The following is a 21,735-nucleotide window of genomic DNA, read 5'->3' on the forward strand; positions in this document are numbered from 1 at the left end:
CGTAGAAGTGACTCTATGTCACGTCGGAATACTGCTAAAGCATTGTTGTGCTTTTCGCGATCTACATGACTCAGTGAACGCCTTAAATGCTTCTTGTCCTTTTTTTTCTGTCTCTCTGCTTCTTTCTCTACTCCCGTGTTTGTAACCCTCTTTCTTCCCCAACTCACGTGCTGGGTATCAAACCAGAGATTTGCTTCTGGTTAACCTTCCTGCCTTTGCTCTCTTTCTAGCTCTCTCCAGCAGAACCCATATCACGATGACTGTCGACGTTAGCGAGATTAGCATTGAAGCAATGCAGCGACACACCGCATTGCCAATGATGAAACGTGGCATGTTAGGCCTGTATGCAGCCGGCTCCTCTCTCGCGCTTCGATGTTGATGACGATTATATTCTTGTCATGCAGGCATGTCGTGAATGATGTCATCCTTCTCATGTCATGTCACGCCAGTCATCTCATATCATTCATGTCCAGCTTGTCATTACATGACTGATATTACATACCATTCATGCATTCTTATGTGATTCATGTCATGACGGGCCATGTCATTCATGTCACGTATATCATTTTATATATCCAGTTAAAAAACTTTGGATGGATGGATGGATAGATCGATGGAGACACAGCAGGCAGACAGACAGCAGACAGACAGACAGACGGACGGACGGACGGACGGACGGACGGACGGACGGACGGACGGACAGATTTAAGGGCTTAAAATAGCAAAAAAATTTAATCGCATTATAAGCCAGAAGTGCATAGGCTGCGTGCTCTCTTCTGGTCGGCCACTAAAGGAGGTAGCGTCGGTATTTCTAGCTTCTGTTTTCTTTCCTCTGCCTATCCCGGATAACTGAAACAGTGTGGTGTCCGATGCGCCATTATAGGTGACAATATTCTAGAGATTTGACAATATTATGCCTAGTATTCACAGTTGTCTTATTCTTGCTGTTACGCCGTTGATACCATTGGTCTTCCCCGCTGAAGCACTTCCGTGCGCATTCCGAAATCACGCCGTATTTCCCCATTGTTAACATTTACTGATTCAATATCGATCGCGAATAATTCGTGTATTATTTCCATACCAATATCACAAAGGACACAAGGTTTTATTTGAGCACGTACGGAAATGTTCCGGAAAGACTAAAAAAAATTTCCTTGGAATCGTGCGCTAGAATCACATCACCCCTTTCTTGTCCATGCCACTTCGTCCTAAACAAAACAAGAAAAAAAAAGAAAATTCACGAGTAGCCCAGGCAATGGCGCATTCCTTTCTTTCTACCGGCACGGGCGCAAGGGGTCACCGTTCCTCCCCCGCGGCTTTTCTCTCCAGACGCGGAGTCTCAATGTGAGAGTTCGCAGGGGGCGTCCGTAGGACTCAAAGCACCGGCGCATGCGGGCTGTCATGCCAGTCAGACTCCTCCCTTGTCTCTCTGTGCGAGCGCGAACAAACGACCACCGCGCGCCCGTCGTAGTGGGATGCCGTAAAATCCGCAGGCGCTCTCTTCTTCCGTAATTAAAGCCGACGCTACGCAAGAGCAGGCCAGATCTCTCCGACGAAGAGTGTGGCCCGCACTCGTTCCGTCCTCATCCGTGTCTCTCATCCCCACATACCCACCTCCTCAAGCTAACTCTCCCTCCTTCCCTTTTCCCTAAGTTCCACGCGTCCCTCTCGCAGTCATACTCTCGGACGAAACACTGATCTAGCTGGTAGTCCTGCTGCTGCTGGCAGCCGTCTCGTAGTCTGCTCTGGGCGCAAGAGGTCGCGGTGGTGGTGAGTACGATTCCCGGTAGCCCCCTTTCTCGGCCTCGGTGATATGCCTCTTTCCAATCATCCTCCTGTCCTGGCATAGCGGAAAGGGCGACACCTGTCGTGAGCACAGATCAGCCGACCCCTTTTATGCGAACGCAGCCCTTGTTCCTTTCCATTCATTTCTGGCTATCACAAAACAGCGACCTGGTGCTATGTAGGAGAAAGACGCTACGCTTCCCTCCCTTCTTATTCAGCGCTGAGCAGGCTGCGCATTCAGGGGACGACCTTGGTCGTCGCACCTTTCCTCTTAGTGGTTTTGCGACGACTGCGCCTTGCTATTTCTCTGTTCTTCAATAGGGCCCCAAAGTTCTTAGTGGGGAGATACGAGCACCAGGTGGGTTAAGTGGTTGCACAAATTGTCTTAGAGTTGAGGCACTAGAAACTACGCGGAATGTGCTGAATATCTGACACATATAGAACGCAGTTTCAATAAAAGACTGCCTTTCTCATTATTTGTCGAAATAGAGCAGGAACGCCGACTACAAGAAAACCTAAGCTACAACAACAGAACACACGTAGCCATCACCATTGACCTTGATTATAGGCGCGGGGGGGTTGGGAAGGGTGTCATATTTATGTTCGTCATACAACAGTGTGTGACGAACAGAAATGATCGGTCATGACATGAATATCATGACATGTGTGTCATGTAGATCATGAAACAGCCGCCTACGCCTTTGCGCTGTCATTGTCATTTCGTTAACTAGGTATGTGTCAAAATTGACGTTTATGACAAGAGTGTATGCCGAACATGCCGGTCATGAGATGTGTGTCGTGTAGGTCATGAAACAGCCGCCTACGTCTTGGTGCTTTCATGGTCGTTTCGTTAGCTTGATAGGCTCCCCGTACACTGGTTCGCATAACATCGATTCCCACAGGGCGTGGGATCTGCCGGTTTTTTGGTTGCCAGTCCTTCGGTTCGCCCCACTGTGCTACGCGCACCTTTAGTATGAGCTCGCAGTCTCTCCTGATACAGTTTGAAGGGCCAAACATGTCATGTCAGCAAAAGCTAGAGCTTTGGTGAGGATACCAGCGACCGCCCTGTGGAAACACGTTTCAAGCAGCATGGAGTGCTTCGCGTGGCGGCGTAAGAATAGAAGGAAGAAGATGAGAAGAAGGCGCGTGCCAGGCAGCAGGCGCACAACAAAGGAATAAACGTCAACATTCAGAATTGAACTGCAGTGGAGCTGACCTGCAGTTTCTCTTATCTGAACACCTTGGCCACCCCTTACGACGAAGCCTGTGCTTTTTGTTAAGTAGGTCATCGGCTTAACGTTGTGCCGAAACTTTGAAGCAGGGACTTCAACTTGGACGAATTTTGGAGCGCTTGAGCAAAGTGCGTGAATCTCAAAAGAGTAAGCAGGCGTTGTGCCCCTTCCGGTGGCAGTTGCCAGCCTGCTCCTCGCTTTCTCTTTTATTTATTTAGTTATTCAAAATACCTTACAGGCCCGAAGAATGGGCATTGAGTAAGGGGGAAAAATTGACACAGTATAAAGAGCAAACAATTATACAAAATTATATAATTATACAATGCTTTGTTAATAATAACACAACAAAGAGTCAAATTTACATAAAGTAAAAAATTCCAAGATAAAAAGAAAAAATAGGCATACAAGAAGCAACACAGACAAGAAGCTTCTTTTTTTTTTTAAGTAAGAAATGAATGTTTATGTCGTGACGGAATTTTTCTTTGTTAGCTCCAGCTACCAGGATATCGGGAAGGTCGTTCCACAAGCGGATGACACGTGGAAGCGCAGATGAGTTAAAAGCGTCTGTTTTGCCGTAGATGCACGTGGAAGAAAGATGATTATGCAATCTTCGTGAGGTGAATGGAGAAACTTGCAGAGCTATTGGTGATGCCCTTGGTCCGTGTACGTACTTGTGAAACAGCAATATAAGTGCTACATCACGACGAGTGGTCAAAGAAGGAATTGATAGATTGTTTTTAATTTGCGTTATACTTTCGTTCCAGTTGTAATTTTGTGAAATAAATCGACTGGCTCTATTTTGAACTGATTCTAGTATAATGGTTAAATAAATGTAATGAGGGGACCATATTGAAGAAGCAAATTCAAGTTTAGGGCGAACAAATGTAAGGTAGGCTAATTTGCGGATATTTGTCGGCGTCTTACGGAGGTTCCGGCGTAAATATCCCAAGGATCGGGGTGCATTTCCGCAGATATTGTTTATATGTGTAGTCCAGGAAAGGTTTGTTGTCAGGGTTACGCCTAGGTATTTAAAAGAAGTAACTACAGACACAGGATTGTTATTAATATAGTATGAGAAGTCGGAAAGGAAATGTTTGCGAGTGAAAGACATTACTTTGCATTTATCTGGATTAAGCGACATTAGCCAGGTCCTACACCAACTGCTAATAAGGTCAAGATCATTTTGAATTTTTACGTGGTCATCAGTACTAGCAATTTCTCGGTAAACTATACAATCGTCAGCAAAGATCCGCACATGAGAAGAAATGTTATTCGGTAAGTCGTTAATATATATAAGGAAAAGTAGTGGACCGAGGACACTGCCCTGTGGCACACCAGAAGACACGTAAGAGAGTGGGGAGGAAAAATTATTAACCACGGTGAACTGCTGCCGATTGGTAAGAAAGTTCCGAATACAAGATAGCGTTAGTGAATCTAAGGACAACGAAGACAGTTTAGAAATTAGTCGGCAGTGAGCTACGCGATCAAAGGCTTTTGAAAAATCTAAAAACATGCAGTCAGTTTGCAGGTTTTTGTCCAGATTAAAATGTAATTCAGTCGTTAACTCAAATAGTTGCGTGTCGCACGATAAACCCTTCCTAAATCCATGCTGGTTTGTGAAGAAAAAGTTATTATTCTCTAAATGATTGTAAATATGGGAGGTGATTATATGCTCTAGCATCTTACAGCAGATGGAAGTAAGTGAAATGGGTCTGTAGTTTAGTGGTGAATTTCTATTGCCAGATTCTGTCAAATGTATATATGTTTTCAAAACTAATAATAATAATAATAATAATAATAATAATAAACACGTATGACATGTGAGTTTCTCGATTGAAAAGCAGTGCTAGTGGTTTGTTTTTCAGAACTGTCATGTGTGTGATTATGGTACGAGTGGAGTGTGGAGGATGTATTTATTCGTGAACAACTGTTTGAAATTTATGCAGAGTATAGGCGGTATGGATTACGGAGCAAACGGGTCTAGCTGGTCCACGCCGTGTAGTGCGGGGAGCTGTTAACCAGTGGTCTACACGGGATGGCTGCCAAATAAACGAAGAGTAACTCAGTCGATAACGGCAGAGATGGTTTGACCACAGGAAATGGGTATGCATAGAAATAAGTCGACAAACGCAGGGCATGAGTGAGAGGATATGAGCTCGAGATGCCGCCGTCCTGTAGTGAACTAAAAGAAAGAAGAAAAAGATGATATGATGCTTTTGACGGAGGCCTTATTGTCTGCTTATTATGCGACGCCCTATTTTCATCTGTATGTTTCATTTAGAGGTCAATTCGCTCGCTGCTGCTACCGCGCTTTCTCACTCCAGCGTTCTGACAGCGAGTTTCCGCGGTCATCGAGTGAGATGTGTTCAGGTTTGCCTGTACACGCGTGACATCATGCTTAATGATTTAGTCTGTATGCCTATATCTATAAGTTTATACGGACGATAATACTACTATTCTTACTTCTTTTAGCTGTCCACTAATTTGTTATTGCAATCGATGCTTCGTCTTTCGGGCGAAACTGCGACTTCTTTTCAAACTCCAGAAACCTGTGACTCTTTCGAAATGCATATATTTGTCGTCCTCTCTTGAATGCATTGTTTTCGCTATGGCAAAAGCTCTGCAATGTCAATGCATCGGTGGCAGTAGCATACATGTCATTGCGGCTGCTTAATTTTTCTTCAGTATTATTGTCACTGTCTTATTCAAAACATCAATATGAGAATGTGTCGATAACCGTGTTTGCAAAACGAAAGTGTACATTTTCATAAGCTCTTACAATGTTTTTTTACCGCGTTTATTTTGTTGTCACAAAAACATATGCTGAATTCACAGCGAAATATAAAGGCCAGTGCTAATAGGAATCACTGTCAATGGTGGTTCTCGAAATATTGGTGAAGTTCAAAAGCGCAATTCTCAGGGCCCCTTTTTGTTGGTATCTTCTTTGTACTCTACTGCACGTATTCAAGCAAAGCAAACATTCCTTTGTTCTATACTTGTTTAAAAGACGATAAGGACCACATTGGAGTAGTGCTCCGGGCATCCAGCAAAACGTGACCGCATTTTTTATTCGCTTTCAATAAGCGGCGTCCAAAGATTTGAACTTTGTTCAATGTCCACACACTTAGCCTCATCTTCAGGTTTAAATGTCCATATGCCCATCTTCACCTGTTACTACATTTGTAAATTGGCGATATCTGATTAAATAGATGTCTCATCCAGTTCTGGTCTGGACCGTGCATATTGTGAACGTCGAGATGCCCTTCCGTGTACCGAGAACTTCACTGCATCCTATGAACATATGAACAAACGACAGTAGGTCAAGTCCATCTCCCATCAGAACATGTTCTCTTGCGTACACAAAGCGCGTAATTATAGTGAACCTGCATGCCACGACAAGCGGTCTCCCGCGCTTCTGTAAGGCAGGAAGAGTTGTAAAGATGTAATTTGCTATGCCCTGCTTTTTCTTCAGTTACTGAGTTCCTCCGCAGTCTCACACTACGTATATCGTGAGTTCCCTGAAATTCGCTATCGTAGCTTCAAAAACCACTGCAGCTTGACGTTCAATGTTTAACCCTATGACACTCAATAACGGCTCTCGTGCACCGATTTTCTTAATCCATGCATTACTACCTCCGCTTAGGGAAGTTCGCATGGTAACTTACCGTTTAGTTTGTCAACGTGTTGTCGCCATGTTTCGTGGATATGTAGATACCATCTTACAAAGTACATTCTTGCCCGCCGTGGTTGTTCAGTGGCTATGGTGTTGGGCTGCTCAGCACGAGGTCGCGGGATCGAATCCCGGCCACCGCGGCCGCATTTCGATGGGGACGAAATGCGAAAACACCCGTGTACTTAGATTTAGGTGCACGTTAAAGAATCCCAGGTGGTCGAAATTTCCGGAGTCCTCCACTATGGCGTGCCCCATAATCAGAAAGTGGTTTTGGCACGTAAAACCCCATCGTTTAATTTTAAAGTACATTCTTGCCATTTTTCGTACCTAAATGTTTGTTCCACGCCAAAAAAAGAATAAAATCATTTAAAAAATGTACGGGTTCGCCTACTCTTAGGGCAAACAATGTATTAGCATAAAAGCGTGCAGATTATTCTTTCTTTCACAGACAACTGCCTTCTCCGTTCCACTTCCCGTGTGTGCTGAGCAACGTAAGTTTACTTGGCGAAGACGTAGTGTGTTTCTGGAATTAGACGTCGCATAAAAAGCGTGTACATAGAGCCTCGGCCACTTTCGAATTAAGATAGAAGCAGTAGGGTTATGAGTGCGATTGGGAACAAGCGAATAAATGAGTTCACACAACGACACAGGCGTACACAAGCTCCGACTAAGAATTTAGGGAGCGTATTATTTCGAAAACGCGAATGGATACGCTGCAGCACAACGGAGCGAATAAATTGAGTAAATAAGATCCAGGGCAAAAAGAAAAGAAATACAAGAAAACAAAATATTTGGCATTGCGCGGCTAGGGTTGCCCGACAGATGCGTTCACAGAAGCTAGTTTCTGTATCCAGATGACACGTTACACGTCCCTGTCGTGTCGTTGGAACTACGATCTGGAAAACGAGCAGTGACGAGTAAGAGAGCGGTTCTCTTGCTCCTCTTTGATTTCTTTCCTTCCATTTTCCTTGCTTGCTTGTGCATGCTCAACAGAAAGCCAAAGGCTCTCGTAGTCGGTCTCTACCTTTCTCTTTTTATTCTCCCACACTTTCCACCTACACAAATGGATCAACTTCTAGTTTCGACTCTGCACAGTATTCGCGCCGTTCTCCGGAGGCTGCGGGCTCGAGACAATTTACTTACTCCGGGCACGGCGTAGCCAAATGGACAACGCACGTGGCGCAATTCGCGCTCATCGCTCTGCGGCGAAGACGGTCGCTTAGGTCAGTGCGAAGAACCCACGCGGCGATGATGTGCGTCTTTTACGCATCATGACGCCGGACGCTTCAGCAAGGAACCACCGTAGGCTTTACGCACTTCACATTTTGTTAGGAATGCTTCCTAAGGGTACCGCAGTGCTAGCGCCTTCGCACGCATGGATGACTCTTTTTGAAGGACTACGCTGTCTCTAGCCATACTGTGCCATAAAAAAAAAAGAATTGCAATGAGGTACCCTCGCTGAAACCGAGGTCATCAAATGTCGCCTAGTACAAAAGACTTAAAATGACAGGCAATAAATTCGCGCCGCTTCAACTTCTCCTTGCGCAAAGCGCAGAGAGAATGCGCAAAACGCAAAGCGCTCCGGGAAAGGTCCACGCGGAGCTTCCCGAACGCACGCTCCTGCCTTTCCACAGTGTCGCACATCATACAAGCGGACGCGCAGTTTTGCTTCAGTCATAGTATCTAGCGCAACACTTGGGGCTGTCTCGCGTCTGTTCGTGGATGTGCTATCCATCGCGAAAGCGTGTCTGTTTCACCGCAGTTGCATATACCCGCGTTACCCTCATTCACTACATACTGCGGGACATTGTGTCGAAACTTGAGTGTCCTATACCTCTTAACGCTACCAGCTCTTGAAGTCAATTCTGGAAGATATCTGGCGCATATGTGCAAACCTGCAGGTCGCCGACATTGATGGATCAATACACTAGCTTGTAATGAGCGCGTGCTTGGGGTTTGCACGGTTATTCTATGCTGCAGACATATTCTTCTGTTCATATGGGGCACGCTGCATAACCCATGATTGTAAAGCGAGTTAGTGTGTATCTGTCTCATGTGTATCTGATTTCGAACATTATACACTGGGTACATCGACGACATTTGTCCCAGACGAATATAATAAGCGGTCAAATATCTTTTATTTTCTCTGTCTATGTCATTGTGGTAATGGATGAGTTGGGCATAAGGTCAGAGACATGCTATTACATCTGACACGGCGATCCCTTATTATTGAAATCTCGCACTCTCTTACACGATGCACGTTCAGTGTGACCATATAACACTGTTATGAGTCAACTCAGTAAACCTTATTACGCTATCTGTACTGGTACTGTACGTGAACAGCCACCTGCAGTGGCACCTTAAGTGGTTTCCGTACTGCGGAGGGTCATCAAGTCTCACCGTAGATACCCCACTTCTCAATTTGCTGCTGCATAGTTTATGGAAATACAAGGCTCAGCTCTCTCTAAATGTTTTATTGTTGTCAGTCTTCCATTCATGGAGGGAAAGAGAGAGAACTAAACTTTTATTTTTTGAAACGGTAATCCAAGTCAGGACAGGACATGTAATGAGGAGGGAAGATAACCAATGGTCATGAAGCGTTACGGACTGGATTCCAAGGGAAGGGAAGCGCAGCAGGGGGCAGCAGAAAGTTAGGTGGGCGGATGAGATCAAGAAGTTTGCAGGGACGACATGGCCACAATTAGTACATGACCGGGGTAGTTGGAGAAGTATGGGAGAGGCCTTTGACCTGCAGTGGGCGTAACTAGGCTGATGATGATGACGATGCTGATGCTGATGCAGATGATGATGATGATGATGATGATGAATCCGAGTCAGGACCCGGTTCATGCTAGGTGGGGGGATTCCTTATTCCTAGAATCATCTGGCTTAGGCTTCCTCCTCGGCCAGGCCAACGAGACTGCGTTGGTCATCCAGGTCATCAGAGGAAAGCTTGGAATCCCATGTTTAAGTTGTGGTATAGATGTGGAGTGAGTTCGGGCGCTCTTCTTGTGCTTCTAAGGAGCGGCCTTCTTTGTAGTCATCTTGTTGAGCTTGTGAGGTGGGGTCTGCGGCTGTGTCACGCAGTGGGCAATCCTAGACCACGTGTTGCAGGGTGTCTGGGACGCCGCAATGGGCGCATGTGTACGAGTACAGCGTGGTGTACAGTGTGTGCATGAATATTCCGTGTACGTAGGGATTTGTCTGTAGTCGACGGAGGATGACTTCTTCCTCTTTGCTCAGATTCCTGTGTGGTGAAGGGTACGTTTTTCTTCTGAGTCGGTGGTGTTGCAGAAGCTCGGAGTACTTTAGGGCGATGTCATCCACGTTGGTGGCCGGCCTGGCGTTGGATGGCAGGAAAGCCCGGCTGGCATGCTCGCGGGCAGCGGCGTGTGCCACCTCGTTTCCTATATGCTTTAATGGCCTGGAACCCCGTTGACGTGCGTGTCGGGGAGCAGGCCGCGTGCAATGAGATTTTTTTTGTATTTTGAGTGTGGTTTCTGATATGCGTCTTTTTTGATAGTTGCGATCTGCTGCGTGGGAGTCTGTTAGTATTATTGCTACTTCAAGGCAAGTTGTTATTGCCAGAGCGATTGCTGCTTCATCTGCAGTCTCGGCGGCTCTTGCTCGGATGGGACAGCTGCCGGATGGGAGTTCTTTGCCTTGGTGATCCGTGACGCTTAGGGCAAAGGCGTACCGATTAGTGTACCAGGCAGCATCGGTGTACCTCGTATCAGGGTCTCTCGCGTAGTTCTTGCTGAGTGCGCGGATTCTGCTTTGCCGATGCTCCTTATGGTGAGTTGGATGCATATTGCGCGGTATACTTGCAATGCTTATACAGTCCCGGACTGCAGGTGGGATGCTTGCTTTCTGGTCTGTGTATGTAATGTAACTTTCACTGTAGTTGAGGTAGCGCAAAACTGTACGTCCGGTGGGTGTGAGCCTGAGCCGCTCTAGTTGGCTGATTTTATGAGCCTCGACAAGCTCTTCCCACGTATTGTGGACGCCGAGCTTGAGGAGTTTCTCCGTTGATGCCATGTGTGGGAGGCTCAAGGCTACTTTGATTGGCTTTCTAATGACAACATTAAGTTTCTTGATTTCAGCCGGCTTAAGCGTCAAGTAGGGAGCTCCATAGGTGACACGGCTAGTTAGGAGAGCTGGAATTATGCTTAGTGTGTCATGCTCCTTGAGTCCGCTTATTTTGTTTGTGATCCTCTTGACGAGGTGCGTAACTTGTGACAGTGTGCGTTGCAGACGCGGGAGAGTGGCCGCCCCTGATCCATCCTTGTGGATGGGAAGTCCGAGTACGCGAAGAGAGTCGACTATAGGGATTTTGGTTCCGTTAAGCGAGAACCTGGGATCGGGTTCGATATATTTCGGTGGTCTTCCTCGTGTCCGTGCTCTCAGGAAGAGAACCTTCGTCTTTTCGTGTGAGCATTGGAAAACACAAAGGAAAACACAGGAAAACCCAACGGAAGTGATTTGGAAGACCAGACGTCCAGAAAGACAGTCGATTCCTTGCGTTGCGTCGGTGAAGATCGGAAGAACTTCTATTTTTTGTGATGATTTTTACATAGGTTATCTTATGTTACGATGACTGAGCAAAAAAAAAAGAAGAAAAACATTCGCAAGCGTATGCAAATCCGAGCAACTCACACTTAAACCTTTTGGTAACGGTACGAAGGAACACGGACAAGAGGAAGAAAGACGCATTTCTTTCCTTTGTGCGTGTCCCTTTGGGCTGCTACCACAAATACGGTGAATGCATACCGACTCGCCCGCCTTACTATCTTCCTCACACACCAAAGACAAGCGAAGCTATACAAGCAAGTGTTTAGAAAAAAGTTTATTTCAACAAGCGACGATACGAACACCTAGTCACAATCACGGCACAATTTCACCAGGACGAAAAATATATATAAAACGAAGCATTGTATACACAGCACGTTTTCAACGTAGTGTCCGAGTTTTCACTTACTAAGATAGAACCACATAGATCCGCGGGAAGGCACAGTTACACATAAACTCAATGTGGAATAAACTCACAAACACAATGATTATGTACACCCGGCGACAAAATATTACGGACCATGAAATCTGAGAAAAAGCTGAATATCTCCGCAACCTCAAAAGGCAGTCTGGTATTTGCATTTCGGACCTCGAGTAGAATATGCTAACGACGTTGTCGTATGCAGTTTTACTGGCTACTGCTACAGGCTGCTCAGGAATTGAACGTTTTCAGAGATCCCGTGGCCCGTAAATTTTTGTCGCCGGGTGTGCAATGATAATGTGACAGAGACACTTTACATAATTTTGTAGTCATGCTATGACATGTGCATGTACAAAAACGATCATGTATACGAGAGCACACGCACAAAGAAATCACGGGCATCTGCCTTCTATGTACAATGAATGAATTCTTTTGATAGCCTGGCTACAAGAACCAGGCTGGTCGAAAATTAAGCCATACGCGTCCATCAGCCACCGACAGGAAACGGCATGACCACTATCGAAGGAACTCTTCTTCTCCAAGGAAGAACAACTACTCTGACAGAAACTGCAGTAGCTTGGAGTAGAGCCTCCCCAGAAGTGGAAACAAAGCGCGGCGACGATGTCCCGCGGCAACTACTTCGTACCGATTAGGCCATAGACAAAAGGCCCCCACAGCAATTAAATGTCCCGCAAAGCGGCCACGTGAGCAGCGATCAGATGGTATAAAAGCGGTTAACTCCAAGAGCACAGGAAAGCCAGTATGCATGGCCCTCCAAAATACCCTGGCAACGATGCATTGCATCAGCACATGCTTATTGTATTCTTGAAGGGGGAAATTGGGACACTGCGAAGATGGGACTACGCCCCACCGCTCTAGCCTGTCACGCGTTGGAAGCAATTGCCATCCTAGACGCCACATGAAGTCGCGTACGTACCAGGCAGAACTGACGCCGTTATCGCATCGCACGACACATTATTGGAACGGGCGCGGCGCGCTGGCGGAACTAGAGGAAGCAGCAAGACTGACATAGCATCTACAACACGGTTTTCGAGAACGTCTACATCAAGACATACCTGTTGTATGTGGCGATAAAATTCCATGGCCGTAGAGTAAAATGCAGCTGCGTTTAACACTTGTGGTCTGCGATTTAAGTGCACACCCGGTAACACGTAACGAATTTTTGTGCCAAGGAAATAGCAGGCGAGTTCTCGCGCAGGACACTGATCACGCTGCAACAGGTGGAGCAGAAATCGCAGAGCAAGCAGCCGGCAGCGGACAGACACGGATGGGAACGCGAATCCACTGTGAGAGCGTAGTTGCCCAAGCGCCACTCGGCAGAACAGTTCTGTACTGCCCGACCTGAAGAAGGAACCAAGAAGGAACTGCAAGGACCTAGTAACCCGGAATGGTGGCTGTACAACGTGGCAAACGTACCACACTCGGCCGCAGTATACAGACTGTGCTAAGTACGTTCTTTCTAATAGGGGTAAATCATACCCTTGAAAATCCTAAATATTTCGCCTTACATATTCAAGAATTGAGAGCCACACAGAGTGGGATGTGCCATCATAGGTGTAATCAAGGCCTAAAATACGAAGAGAATCGCTCTTTTGAAGACGGAAGAGGGGACTTCGGAGTGTCTGTGGTGAACTAATGAGCAAATAACGGCATTTTGAAGAAAATAGCGCTACACCTGAAATATTTCCGTACTCAGTGAAAATTCGAAGGCTATGGGATAAGCTATGTTCATTCCTGAGATACAATGTGATATCATTGGTGAAGGCTCTCACCTTCACAACACCGCTACCAGGCAGTGGAAGACCGCACACGTAAGGGTCTCTCATAGTGAGCGCTGAAATGACTCAAGGCTGAGCAAAAAGAGCACTGGGGATAGAGGGCACCCTTGACGAACGCCACGAGTAACGGGAAATGGTGCACTTTTACGACCATCGAGAAACAATGCACTTCGGATATTTGAATGGGCAGTCCTAACAAGTACAAAAAAATATCACGAAAAGCCGAACCGAAATAACCAAACCGAAAAAAAAAGCCGTAATATGTAGCTATGATCTATGTTCAAGGCAATCGAATCCCTTTTCTTGATTTAGTGAAACTAAGAGCCCACGTGCTGACTTGGTCAGCGTGTATGTCATTATGTCACGCGTAACAGACGAGAGACTATGCATCTCTCTACCAGTGACTGAACATGTCTGATGGTGTCCTATTAAGGAAGGCATCAGGCTTCCCAAGTGTCAACTGAGAACAGTTGTGAAGGTTTTGTAGTCAACGTTGAGAAGAGTGGTTGGCCTACATTCCTCTGGACTAACTGATGATGAATCGTGCTTAGGTATCAGCACAGTACGATCGTCATGAAACTAGATGAGAATTCAAAGTTCTCAAAGCAGCGGCTGATAACAGACACCAAAGTGGCACGAATATCTCTTCCCAGAATGCTGGACAAAGCTCAATGGTTAACCCGTCTGGCTCTGGGGCCGAGCCACGCTTCATGGAATATATGCTGCCTTCACCTCGTCAGCTGACGGTCGTGCACAAGGACGTTCAGCGACCTCAGGTGGAACCCGAGGCAGCCCACTGAGCATTTCGACGTTACCATGATCCATTCGCGTAGCCGTACGCGCCATGTTTTCAAAATGCGATACCTAGAGCCAATAATCACGTGCGGAAGGCGACATAACAGGAAGCGCTCTTGACGCCGCTGAACCGAATGCATTCGGCTCTCTAAAAAGCGAGTTTCTTGCAAAGCGCAGAACTTCCGGGTGTGCACGCGGATTACGTCCGCATCGCCAAGCAGCAGCTGACGAAGACAACGCTGCGATGACGCGTGTGAAACGCCTCCGCAGCTCACGCTGTCATGACCGTATCAGCGGAGTCAGCTGATTGACCTGAAGGGCAATACGGAAATTCGTGGCAGTATCCGTCTGTTCTTCTGACGTGCATCGTCGGAGTGCACGACCTCCAACAGAACAATGCAGACGCTACGGCACCTTGAGCGCCCGATGGCTATGGGTCAGATCTAGAAAGAAAGGCGCGCACCCCTCTTGACAAACAAGAGCGCGTGTGCGCGTCTTGTAGAATGTGGATGTCGAGGCGCCAAGGAAACAAACTTCAAGCATAACTGGAAATATAAGCAGGAGATGAAGGTAAAGTTATCACATTGGATTGGAAGACATACTGAGCTAATTTGCTTAGCACACAGACATGGTCTAACCTGCTTGACGACGCGCCACATCGTTAAGAAGGTTAGACAAATGAAGAACCATGAGAAAGTCGATATGTATCCAGCAATGAAAAGTGCTGCACGAGGTGACGCAACTCGCGCGCGTTCCAATCAGGGCGACCCCAGCCCAGGCCTTGTACACCTGTTCGCATGTGTAAAACGCAGTTGAAATCCCCAACAAGCACCACGTGACGACCATCCAGAAAATACACGTCCAGGTCACGAAAAAATATTATTGCACCGCCTGCGCGGGTCCATAGATGCACAAAATACGTAACCTAAATGAAGGTGGCAGACAATCAAGTGCCAATATGCGCCTTGTCCCATCATAAAAAAGAAAGGACATGAGGATCTCGCAGTAAAACTCTATTGAATATAATAATACCGACTCCACTAGAGCGTCATGTCGCGAAAGAGAAAAAGCAATCTAGGTTGCAAGTGCGGTTGAAGGCAAGAACATGTCCAATGGTGGAAAAATTTGTTTCTTGCAAACACAGAATGTCACAATTTTTAGCGAGGGCAACGCTGATAAGTTTGACTTGCTTTATAGGGCTACGGAGCCCCTGTGCGTTTAATTAAATAATATTCAGGGTATCAGCCATATTTAATTAAAAGTGTCACCGAACTGACCTGGTCCTGTTGTTCAAGTCGGCGCCCCGGGAACAAGTCTAAGGGAGATGCAGTAGGCACGTCACTTCTTCGACCTTCTCGAAGAAGGCCGAGGTTTGTATGGCCGCTGTAACTCGGCGCGGCGATCAGGGGCGCCGTCCGAACCAGAGGCTGACGCGTGGGGACGCTTTACGTCTCGTGGGACCGCCATTTCTACGTCGAGTCGATCCAAACTTCGTGGGAGTCCAACGCTACTATCAAGCCGAGGCTGAAGCTATATTCAAATGAAGATGATGATGTCGGTAGCGGTTGGGTGCGGGATCGATGTCATCGCTGCCGACAACTTCGGCAGCCGGGGGGCTCATTCAGGTGCAATGGCGCCGTGGCTTTTGCAGAAAAACCACAAATCGGATGTGGCGTTGTAAGCGACGCATCTGAGGCGGATGAAGGCACCGCAGGTTTCGTGGGTGTATCGAGCATAGAAATCTCAGGGCCAGGTGTTTTAACCGTGTTTAAAACCTGGTTGCGATCAGGACTGATGGTAGCAGCTGAAGTGGAGGCGTTGTCGGCCACAGCATGCGTGTCCTTCGCTGCTTGGGAGGCCAGCGAACATGGCGTGTTGCGATCGGCCACGTCATCGATAGCGTGGTCTTTTTTTTTCAGTAGGGGAGACCGGCGAACATGGCGTGTTGGACTGCTCGAGCTGCATGCTTCTTTGTCATTTGCCGACGCTGGTTGACGCGATGTCAAGGTAATTTCTTTGGTTTCGGCGTCACGCGCAGTCGCGACTGCAGCTGACGCCGGCGGTAAGGGCGCAAAGGCTCCAGCAGTAGGGTGACATCCCCGCAACGCCAACAAGGATAGTAACATTTGTCGATTTCGTGGCTATGGATACCACGACGGCCACAGAACACTGCGGTGCACTGTGCACGGTAGTGGTCGCTGGAGCCGCATCGACGACACACGCGTTGTAAGCCACGGTAGTCAAACGTCACACTATGACCAGAAACTCGCAGGTAATAGGAGACAGGAATTGTGGCGCTCATTTCTATCCGAACGAAAAGGGTGCCCGTGAGCATGACACGTCGTCTGCTCATAACACCAGCGTTGAATGAAAGAACCTTGCCGTATGGTGATAGTGCCTGGATGAGGACTAAGGGCAAAAGGTGACGTGAGAAGGCAAGGAAACGCTGGAGAAACTTAAGTTCAAGGTACGGTACAGTGCGTTTCTGCTATTTCTGAAAAATAAAACATTGCAATTATGTCTAGCGGACAACTTACGCAGGGCATGCAGAAGCAGAGCCGCATTATTTAAAGCGCACCGCAGGGTCTAGGCGACACAAGGGAAGCGGTCGCACGTCAAATCAACACTTCTGTTCCCCCGTGGTAGCTTTGAGGCTATGTCATCGCTCGAGGTCGCAGATTTAATCCCGACCGCGGCAGCCACGTTTTTTATGGGAGCGAAATAAAAAACGCTCGTGCACTTTGATTTAGGGACACGTTAAAACACCGTGGTGTCAAAATTAATCCGGAGTCTGCCTCATAATCGGATTGTGGTTTTGGCACGTACAGCGCCATAATGCAATTCAAGTTTAATGCTCCTGCCACGATGCGATGTGCCATGTGAGGCAATGGCAATGCTCAACCCTCTCAGAGGTTATGAAATAAGGCGCACTACAACGCCTAATTCAAACACCTCTCCCTTTTGTTTTGTGCACTACGCAGACAAACAGCAGTGGTGCGCGCAAGGTAACGTTTAACATCAGCTCACCACTCTTGTGTTGGACAAAACCGTTGAAGAAATTAAACATTCGACTTCAACATCACCGCTAATTATCATCGGTCAAAGCAAACAGCACAGAAAGCTTCGCTTACATCGATTCCCACAGTGCGTGGGATCTGCATAATTTTTTGCCAGGGGCTTTACCGCGTTGCGGCTGCGTTTCTACCAGAAAGCTCCTCTTCGTGCATAGCGTTCGCCGCCAGCGTTTCCCGGTAAACATTACGGTTACACAAGCTGCAGTTGCCGCGAAGAGCGAGAAACAGTCGGGGATCTTTGAGTGCTATCGCATTCCACTCTTGAAGGCGAAGCTTAAGCGTCCTCCATATTTTTCCTCATAATTTCTGAGAAATATGTCTATTTCATCCCGCAAACAAACGTGATGAAACATAACATTCACCGCACACGACTTTTATCTTACATATCTTCTCAGAACATTAAATATCATAGGTATAAAACAATATCAGCGCTCATATCAAAAGTCATGTATTTTTACTGGAGCGGCTCTTTTACAGGCCGCGTATAGTGGCGTCTACGCGGTGTGAACACAGGCTCTGCACAGGGCGTTGAAGCTATTAAGGGTGCCAGAAATGTGGGCCCACCCGCCTATGTGGAATCCGCGTGAGTCGCACCCGCGTATATAGAACGCTGTTACGGGAGTTCAAGAGGACAGGCAAACCTTGTTATCACAGTCAGTGATTCGCCGTTCGGGTGAAACTGCCACCCTTATTAATTTTGTTGATCTGTGCGTCAGTGTTTGTTCCTGGGCACATAAAATAAAGATTGATTGATTGATTGATTGATTGATTGATTGATTGATTGATTGATTGATTGATTGATTGATTGATTGATTGATTGATTGATTGATTGATTGATTGATTGATTGATTGATTGATTGATATTCGTACACTCTTCGAGATTTTCCTTTGCCCGGAGTCGAATATATGAAAGCTCTTGGCGTGTACTTCGACAAAACGTTATGATTCTCTTCACACGCTAGATATGTAGATAGTGCTCTTTGCGCTCTTAGCACTGTTTGTCGAATATCGCAATACTTACACTACCCTGCTGCCTTTATGTAATTGCATTCTACTGTGTGCCTTCCAGTGCAAAAGTATGCCTCTGTAGTTTGAGGCGGAACGTACAAATCTAATTCTGGCCCCGTTGAACGTGTCCAGAATAAATTTGTCTATTTTGAAGCACTACTTTTGCCGTTCTGCCCACCATATATTATAGACCAGCCCTTTCTGATGTACTTAAACTCGCATCTCTAAAATCACGATCGTATTAATTAAGACCTGATATTCATGTGTAGGGTGGTTCATGACACTATATATGTTGCCCAAAGCTTCTTGATGATGTACAATTTTCAGACCGTAAAACTATACCAGGCAGCACTCCGCATTTTCTGTGTGGCCTTGTTGCAGTGGTAACTGATATATCAACTTAAAAAAAAAAAACATGTAATGAGTATTCTGCCTGTACTAACATAATTTAAAGTTCACATCTTGCGTTCAGTACATATTTTAGATAATCATCCCGCATGATTAATTGCCTTTTACGCCCACCTCCTCGTTTTCTTTCTTTCTTTTTTCTTTCTCTAGCTCACATTGTTTGGTCTGCCCCAGTTTTTTTTTTTTTTTGTACATTGTGTCTTATCTATTACACTTTAAGTTCACCAGTACAAAGGTTTCTTAGTTCTTCCTGGGCGCTCTAATAAACGTTTGTTTTATTGTTACCAGACGCATTTCTGGTTAGCACCCCTGCCTTCTATCTTTCTTTCATCCTCCTCCTGATTTATTATTATTATTATTATTATTATTATTATTATTATTATTATTATTATTAATATTTCCATCATCATCAAAGCTGTGTGCAATTTCGACATCTACCAAAACACTCGAGGACTTCGCACATGAATTTTTCCCCAATGTCATTTCGTCCTCCTTTCCTATTTTTCTTATTTCCGAAACTTGGCTCTGCCGTGAAATTTCCTCTGCAGATTTCTTTTCCACCACACTACAACGTCTTCCGCAGTGACCGGGTCTTCACTGGATTTAAACAAAAAGGTGGTGGCGTACTCATTGCTGTAGACAGTTAACTCAGGTGTGTTAGGCGCAGCGACATCGAAAGCGTGCAGGGTTCGATTTGGCTTGCAAGTCAGCCTAGCGCGCTGTGAAAAATTGTTGATGAGAACTCTCTATATATGTACAACCGAATATTTCTCCTGTCTCGTTCAATGATTTCAGTCTTTTGTTGAAAATGTGTTATCTTCCTTTGCAAGCAGAGACTAATTCTTCTTGGGGATTTTAATACATCTGGAATTGATCGGAACATGCTTAGGTATTATCGATACAATCATCACATAGGGAACAAATTCGGCTTCTGTTCGACTTTCTGTTCTTCTGTTCGCCTCAGCAACATAACTTGATGGCTGATTCCTGGGGCAACGTCTTAGACATTTGCCTCTCGAATGCTCTAGTTATAGATATCTCTCGTTTTAACATTTCCCTTGTGCGTACCGATAAGTTTCGCCCGTCACTAGAGATAACTGCATCTGTGTCAGCCCTGAGGCGAAGCTCCTCCAGTGGTATAATAATGAATTTTCTCGCTTTGCTTTCAGGCGTGAAGATTATGTTGGTTTATATGACTTCCTGTCCACCTCCGATTGCTCACTGGTCACAGGCAAAACCAATGTTAATGACCAAGTGGATCAACTTGCGAAGCTTGTTTTGAGCAGTATGCCTAAATACATTCCCAAGTGCAGACCTAAATGCTCTAAATACTCTTACTGGTTCTTGTATGAACTTGTAAATGCCGCATAAAAATTGCGCGGACCGAAAATCTATAATTACTGTGCCTATTAAGTGGTGAGAAAAATTCAGATTTTTTTCGAGCTCTCTGTAAACGCCTCTATAAGCGGGATCACGACTCATATATTGTACTATTGGAAAAAAGCGCCTCCGATGGGCCGGCTGAATTTTATAAGTATATGCGTAAGCGCTCTAGTAAACGTGGATAGTGTTTTTGCCTGCTCGACTCTAGAAGAGCACAAGTCCAAGCAGTCGCGGATTGTTTTGCTACCCATTTCTCATCCTTATATAAAGCTGCAGGTTTTTACGCTGGTGTCAGTCAGCAGCGTAGGACGGTTCCTACATCTAGTACGGTGTTTGACGAAAAGCTCATCCGCGAATGCCTTAAGCGCTTGAAGCCTTCTCTATCCTGAGGCCCCGATGGCATACCCTCTCCAATTCTAAAAGCTTACGGCAGTATTGTGGCTCCAGTACGGACGTCTACATTTAATAATTTTTCGAAAACTTCCACTTTCTCTCCCATCTGGAGAAGTGCTTCTGTTTTTTCTGTATTTAAGCCTGGCTGCAAAACCTATGTCTCGAATTATATCCCGATTTCGCTCCTCTCTGCCACGTCTAAGATTTTTGAGCGTGCTCTTTACAACATATTGTCCTTCACTGTGAAGAACACTCATTCATTCCGAATGAACATGGATTTCTCACCAGCCGCGCCACTATCAGAAATCTCGCTAGTTTCATGACAGGTCACCGCGCCGGTACTTCAACCGCGGTACCGCGCCAGTATTTGCTGTGACCTCAGCAAATCTTTTGATGTAGTCAGCCACTCACTGCATCTGAGCAAGCTTACGCCCTTCATGTTGACTCGTCAGCTGTCAATATCTTGCGCGGTGATCTTCTTCATAGATCACCTTACGCTAACGTGAATGGCCGTACGTCGTCATTTTACATGGCAACTATCGGCGTCCGGATCAGTATCAGGACCATTCCTTCAAAAAAAAAAATATTATTGATGTTCTTTCTGCTATCGCAACTCTTCTTTCCTTCTATATGCCGACGACACGAATATTTTAAAGAAAATTCACACTGTTGATGACTGTCGAACCCTGCAGTTTGACCTGCTTTCTATTTATAAATGGTGCAAAGATCATAAGCTCACCTCGAATGCTGCTAAAATAAAGGTCATGATCATGAAACAGCAAGCATTTATTTTTTCTTATTTTGTAGATTCTGTACCGTTGTGTAAGGTCTGCGAGACCAGTGATCTCGGTGTATTTTCTTATACAACCTTACACTTTTCTGCGCACACTAAAAGCTTTGCAATGCGGGGTATGTTCTCTGTGGGTTCTGTTTGCAGAATATCGAGGGAATTTGATTAGATATCCTACGCCGTTGTGCAACTAGTACACCAATATCTGTTTTCCTCAACTCGAATATGCGTCGGTCGTCAGGAATAGCTTATCTAGATCCCACAGGGATATTATATGTAGGGTCCCCAAAAAGTTTTTGAGCATATCTCATCACCGCTTTGCTAACACGGACACTGGACCTTGTGCTAGCGCTGTTGTGTTATTGTGATTGGCCTTACTTCGCTGCCGACGTGATTACACTGACC

The 21,735-nt window shown here is 46.0% G+C and overlaps 1 protein-coding gene across 1 annotated transcript in view; it reads left to right on the forward strand.

Annotated features, from left to right (window-relative positions):
* The first annotated feature begins 1,745 nt into the window (after positions 1 to 1,745).
* The window catches only part of LOC126536533 (uncharacterized), a 71,636-nt gene continuing 51,646 nt past the window's right edge, over positions 1,746 to 21,735 (forward strand). Inside the window, exon 1 of the mRNA XM_055074065.1 lies at positions 1,746 to 1,770. The gene's annotated coding sequence lies outside the window, so the exon portion shown is untranslated. The remainder of the gene's footprint in view (positions 1,771 to 21,735) is intronic.

The sequence above is a fragment of the Dermacentor andersoni genome, chromosome 4 (assembly GCF_023375885.2).
Source record: "Dermacentor andersoni chromosome 4, qqDerAnde1_hic_scaffold, whole genome shotgun sequence".
Classification (NCBI taxonomy): domain Eukaryota; kingdom Metazoa; phylum Arthropoda; class Arachnida; order Ixodida; family Ixodidae; genus Dermacentor; species Dermacentor andersoni.